General features: G+C 51.0%; 1 long non-coding RNA gene across 1 annotated transcript in view; it reads left to right on the top strand.

The window, feature by feature from the left end:
• The first annotated feature begins 4,877 nt into the window (after positions 1-4,877).
• The window catches only part of LOC128930121 (uncharacterized), a 17,535-nt gene continuing 15,856 nt past the window's right edge, over positions 4,878-6,556 (top strand). The window contains exon 1 of the long non-coding RNA XR_008477780.2: positions 4,878-4,974. This is a non-coding gene — a long non-coding RNA (uncharacterized LOC128930121). The remainder of the gene's footprint in view (positions 4,975-6,556) is intronic.

The following is a 6,556-nucleotide window of genomic DNA, read 5'->3' as shown; positions in this document are numbered from 1 at the left end:
TGGTCATACGTAATGAAGACGGAAAACTCGGGGAAGCGTGGAAAATACCGAATGTGAGATCATTGGCACTGGAGAGAAGCCTTAGGAGTATAATTAGGGTGGAAAATCACTTGGGGACAAGCTTAGCTTTCTCATCATTGGAGAATTCACACAAAAAGAGAAATGAGCTTGGACAGATCGTGGGAGAACTTGCAGGCGCTAATCAGGCTAATTCATCCCGGAGAAAAACCTTGATGACGAAGAAGGGGAAAAAGTCTTCCAGTTTTTTTCCTTCTTGGATTTCAGAGAATCTGCAGTGATGTACAGGGAAACTTGCTGAGGACTTCCGGGTTTATTAAGATGAACATTAATCGCATTAATCCCATTAAAGCAGGGATTTAAACTTTTTTGCTTCGTTAACCCCAAAGCTTTCATTCCTTACGTTTCTGTTGAGTGAATGAAGCAACAGCAAACATCAGTGGCGCACTGGCTTTGCCCTCCAAAACATCATACAGGCCAGACGCGGGGGCTCACGCCTGTAATCCCAGCACTTGGGAGGCCGAGGCAGGTGGATCACGAGGTCAAGAGATCGAGACCCTCCTGGTCAACATGGAGAAACCCCGTCTCTACTAAAAATACAAAAATTAGCTGGGCATGGTGGCACATGCCTGTAATCCCAGCTACTTGGGAGGCTGAGGCAGGAGAATCACTTGAACCCGGGACATGGAGGTTGCAGTGAGCCAAGATCATGCCATTGCACTCCAGCCTGGGCAGCAGAGAGAGACTCTGGCCAAAAATAAAATAAAATAAAATAAAATGAATAAAGCCCCACTGGATTGTTGTATTTCATCATTGAGTCTTGTTTTAGAAGATGTCCGGAACTTTCCTGAATACCTCTTTCCTTGTCTGGGTCGCCTAGGCCTTGAGGTTAGGACTCAGAGCTGGGATTCCCCTAGGACCAGTCCTGATTGTCATTCCCTCCATATGAGCAACTGACCAATCATTCAATTTCTAATGTCTAAACTTAGGTTGATTTTCCAGTGGGAGTTATAGCAAGTGCCACGGGGTTCTGCGAAGGCATGAGGAATGCTTTAGGCTACAAGTAGCAGAAATCTGCCTAGAAAATAAAGACATGTGACTTCCAGATCAGTAAGACTGGAAGGGGGGCTTCCAGGATAGGATGGCAGCTCAATGCTGTCACGGAGGACGAAGGCTCTGCCATCCTCAGGCAGAGGATGGTCTTGCTCCCCTTGGCCTTGTTGCCTCATGACCTCACGATGGTCCCAGCCACGTCCCCATATGTTTTACCAGCACAGCTAAGTCACCCACCCACTTCTAACCCAACTGACAGCCAAGGGGACGAGTGACAATCTGGCCGCAATGACCCACTGGCAGGCGGCAGCCCTGGGCTGGCTTCTCTCGGCCCTTCGTGGAGTCCCAGCTCTGTGCTCGCCTCTCCACCTTTATCTTCTTGCCGAAACCAAGCTCACTCTCCCTCCACGACGAGGGTCTTTTCGCCATGGCATGGCTTCTTTTGAGTTTGCTCCCATCACCAAGCTTCCTCTTCAGTGCCATTTTGGCCAGTGCGCTGGTCCCAGCAGGCCCTACTTGACCTCAGGAGATCTTTTGTGGCTCACTGATTCTACTGTCTGGATTTTTTTTTTTTTTTTTTTTTGAGACAGAGTTTTGCTCTGTCGCCCAGGCTGGAGGGCAATGGCGCGATCTCAGCTCATCACAACCTCCACCTCCCGAGTTCAAGAGATTCTCCTGCCTCAGTCTCCCGGAGGGGATTATAGGCATGCACCAAACACACCCGGCTTATTTTGTATTTTTAGTAGACACAAGGTTTCTCCATGTTGGTCAGACTGGTCTCGAACTCCCGACCTCAGGTGATCCACCTGCCTTGGCCTCCCAAAGTACTGGGATTACAGGCGTGAGACACCATGCCTGGCCTCTACTGTCTGGTTTTTCGGCTCCAGTTTCCAAAAGAGGCCATCTCATTGGCCTGGCTAGCTTTCCCTACATTTTTGAGCCAGATGACACCAAAACTTGTTGGTCAGCCTATATGGGATTCTGGTCCAGTGAACTGTATATCTGGGGGCTGAGGGTGGCAGAGAGGCAGGGTCACACGGCATGACACAGCTGCCTGGGTAGCGGTTTCCATGGAGGGGCCGGGGGTAGCACAGATGATGGATGGCGCAGTGGCGGAGAACATCCCTAGAAGGTTCTCAGAGCCCAACAACCACCCCCGCTATGCCTGGCTAATTTTGTATTTTTAGTAGAGACGGGGCTTCAACATATTGGCCAGGCTGGTCTTGAACTCCTGACCTCAGGTCATCCGTCTGCCTCAGCCTCCCAAAGTGCTGGGGTCACAGGTGTGAGCCACTGTGCATGGAGGCGCCCAGTAACTGTGTGAGAAGACAAGGCTGCTCTGTCGGGGGGAGAGACCCCGTGGAAGGACATGAGGCACCAGTCAAGTAACTGCAAAAGCCATTTCAGCCCCATAGATGCTGGGAGGAGAGAAGCCCCAGCACAGTGGAGCAGAAATAAACCGGAATACAAGACTCATGAAATTGAGAGCATCATCACATTCTTGAGTCCCAGAGGCCTCAAGGCTTCCATGGCTCAAGATTATCCCCTAATCCCCACAGCAGAAATTCCAGTGGCTGCGGGTGGAAAGCTTGAGTTTGCTCATGAACATGGCTTTAATAGGGATTGGAAGTGTTCCTTGCCTATTGGACTTGGAATCTTGGGAAACTTTTTGTGGCGTTGACAGGCTGCAGAAGGGGCTGTGGGGGCAGGACTATTTCTTTTCTTTCTTTTTGTTTTTGAGATAGACCCTCGCTCTGTTGCAGCACAGTGGCACGATCTCAGCTCACTGCAACATCCACCAACCAGGTTCAAGCAATTCTCCTGCCTCAGCCTCCTGAGTAGCTGGGACTACAGGCACGTGCTACCTCGTCCGGCTAATTTATGTATTTTTAGTAGAGACAGGGTTTTGCCGCGTTGGCCAGGCTGATCTGACCTCAGGTGACCTGCCTGCCTCGGCCTCCTGAAGTGCTGGGATTACAGGCATGAGCCACTACACCCGGCCCATAATTTCTTACCCAATTTGGCCAGGGATCATCATCAGAGGAGGGGTTAGAGAGGGCATTCTTTTTTTTTTTTTTTTTTTTTTTGAGACTGAGTCTTGCTCTCTCGCCCAGGCTGGAGTGCAATGGCACAATCTCGGCTCAATGCAACCTCTGCCTCCTGGGTTCAAGTAATTCTCCTGTCTCAGTGTCCCGAGTAGCTGGAATTACAGGCATGCATCGCCATGCCTGGCTAATTTTTGTATTTTTAGTAGAGATTGGGTTTCACCATGTTGCCCAGGCTGGTCTGGAACTCCTGGGCTCAAACGATCTGCCCACCTCGGCCTCCCAAAGTGCGGGGATTACAGGCGTGAGCCCCTGCGCCCGGCCGAGGGTATTCTGGAGGCTCACCGGACAAGGTTTGCCAGCCTTACAATTCCAGGACTGGAGCGATGCTGCCAGCAACTGGCTGTTTCCTGTGGCCTGGAGGGAACTGGGTAAATACATGGCCTCTGGTAAGCAGATGGAGAGGCAGCTGGCCAGGGCACTCCCTTTCCCTCACTCCTGAATGCTCGGCGACCTGCCGACCCATTTGCCAAGTCAAAATTCAGCAGCATCTAGAAGACTTGGCTTTCTAGGAAATGCAGTTCTCACAGGCAGTCCCAGCAGTAAGGACTAGTTCTTACCATTTATACCAAATTACCAAGAACATATTTTACTTCCTAGTTTTTTTAATTTCTTTTTTCTTTTTTGAGATGGAGTCTCCTTCTGTCACCACAATCTTGGTTCACTGCAAACTCTACTTCCCAGCTTCAAGTGATTCTCCTGCCTCAGCCTCACAAGTAGCTGGGATTGCAGATGTGCACCACCATGCCTGGCTAATTTTTGTATTTTTAGTTGAGACAAGGTTTCACCATGTTGGCCAGGCTGGTCTCGAACTCCTGACCTCAGGTGATCCAACTACCTCGGCCTCCCAAAATGCTGGGATTCCCAAAGCTGTGCCCAGCCAGTAGCTTTTAAAGTTAGAAGAAAGCTCCAAGGCTATGTAAAACTCTGGACTTGGCCGGGCATGGTGGCTCATGCCTGTAATCCCAGCACTTTGGGAGGCTGAGGTGGGCAGATCACGAGATCAAGAGATTGAGACCATCCTGGCCAACATGGTGAAACCCCATTTCTACTAAAAATACAAAAAAAAAAAAAAGCCAGGTATGGTGGCATGCACCTGTAGTCCCAGCTGCTCAGGAGGCTGAGGCAGGAGAATCGCTTGAACCCTGGAGGCAGAGGTTGTAGTGAGCCGAGATTGCACCATGGCACTCCAACCTGGGTGACAGAGTAAGACTCCGTCTCCAAAAAAAAAAAAAAAATTAGCCAGGTATGGTAGTGTGTGCCTGTAGTCCCAGCTACTCAACCCAGAAAGCTGAGATGGGAGGATCACTTGAGCCCAGGAGGTCAAGGCTGCAGTGAGCTATAATCATCCCACTGCATTCCAGCCTGGGCAACACAGCAAGACCCCATCTCTTAAAAAAAAAAAAGGTACCACTTTGGGGAAATTGCAGACTCTACGCCTAAACTCTACTGGTATGATACACATGGCAAAACATTTGGTCAGGATTCTAGTAGAATATCAACGAATTCACAGGGCAGAGGAAAGCTTTGAATATGATGAATGAGGGAAAATCTCCATTCATCTCATAATTCATACTAGAGAGACTCCCGATGAATGGCGCCGGCGGAGGAAAATCCTCAGATGGAGGCGAGCAGTTATGGGAGATGCGAAAATCACAGGGGAGCGTGGAACCCACGTCACAACTTGCGCCCGAGAACATCACACGGGAGAGAAGCTGCGTCCTCAGTGAATGGCGTCCCAGAAAAGCACAGCCGCACCAAGCGTCAGATAAGCCATTCTGAGCTCAGTCTTTGGAAGGTAATGAATTGGGGGTTGTGATCATTTGAGAGGAAATCAGCTCTTATTCATCAGCCGATGATTCTGACTGGAGAGAGGGCGGGTGCTCGTCACAGATGACGAAGCTCTGGCGGTGCTCCGATCACATATAACACGGGAGGCAGCACAGGGGCTGGAGGAGAGCTGTCGGGGGGCCTCAGGGTACGCATGACAAAACATTCACAACAGGAAAATATGATGAAAGGGGGAAATTTAGAAAGTGATTTTGGGCCAGGCACAGTGGCTCGAAGCTGTAATCCCAGCACTTTGGGAGGCTGAGGTGGGGCTGGGGAGGGGAATCACTTGGGGCCAGGATTTCAAGACAAGCCTGGGCAACATAACGAGACCCCATCTCTACTAAAAATAAAAAAATAAATCAGGCTGGGCCTGGTGGCTCACACCCGTAATCCCAGCACTTCGGGGTGCCGAGGCAGGCAGATCACCTGAGGTCAGGAATTCGAAACCAGCCTGGTCAACATGGTGAAACCCTGTCTCTGCTAAAACTCTTCTCTACTAAAAATACAAAAATTAGCCAGGCATGGTGGTGCATGCCTGTAGTCCCAGCTACTTGGGAGGCTGAGGCAGGAGAATTGCTTGAACCAGGACCTGGGAGGCAGAGGTTGCAGTGAGCCGAGGTCATGCCATTGCACACCAGCCTGGGCAACAGAGTGAGACTCTGTCTCAAAAATAATCATAATAATAAAGGAGGCCAGGCGTGGTGGCTAATGCTTGTAACTGTGGCACTTTGGGAGGCCAAGGTGGACAGACTGCCTGAGCTCAGGAGTTCGAGACCAGCTTGGGCAGCACAGTGAGGCCCTGTCTCTACTAAAACCCTGCACCTGTAATCCCAGCTACTCGGGAGGCTGAGGCAGGAGAATTGCTTGAACCCGGGAGACAGAGGTTGCAGTGAGCTGAGATTGCACCATTGCACTCCAGCCTGGGCAGCAAAGCAAGACTGTCTCAAAAAAAAAAAAAAAAAAAAAGCAGCATGCAGGAAGGTGCACTGGTGGCAGAAGTGAGTGCTCACAATGACAGCTGACATAAGCCCACTGTTGTCTCAAAACAGAGTGTGTGGGGTGGCAGGGGCAGGGAAGGAGGCTGGAAGCTGGACCAGGGCATCCGAGCCTGGCAGGTCTTATGGGTCCTGGGCAATGATGGGAAATTGGTGAGGGATGTGAGGCTGGGGCGATGACCTGTGAAGCCCGAGACTGCAACGCGAGGGCAGAGCTGGCCAAAGATTTGCCAACTTCGGGCAGAACGGTGCAAGAGTGAGCATGTGAGTTCTGTCAGCTTTTCCTCATGAACAGGGTTTCCAACAGGCACACTGAGCAGTGAGCAATAAAGCTGGGAGTGACTAAGGGTGACCCGGGTGGGAGCTGCCAACGCCAGGTGCCAGTGCAGCGGTTTCCGGCTTTGGAGCTGACGTTCCTGAGCACACATCTCCCTCTTGTGGCCGAGAGCGGTATTGCTGCTGAAGAGACCGGCTGGGGACCTCCAGGCTCTCATTCTGAAAACACCGAGGTACAAGCCAGGGGCCGCATCTGCCATGTGGACCCCAGATTCC

The sequence above is a fragment of the Callithrix jacchus genome, chromosome 2 (assembly GCF_049354715.1).
Source record: "Callithrix jacchus isolate 240 chromosome 2, calJac240_pri, whole genome shotgun sequence".
Classification (NCBI taxonomy): Eukaryota; Metazoa; Chordata; class Mammalia; order Primates; family Cebidae; genus Callithrix; species Callithrix jacchus.
This window is presented reverse-complemented; position numbering and strand designations above follow the sequence as displayed.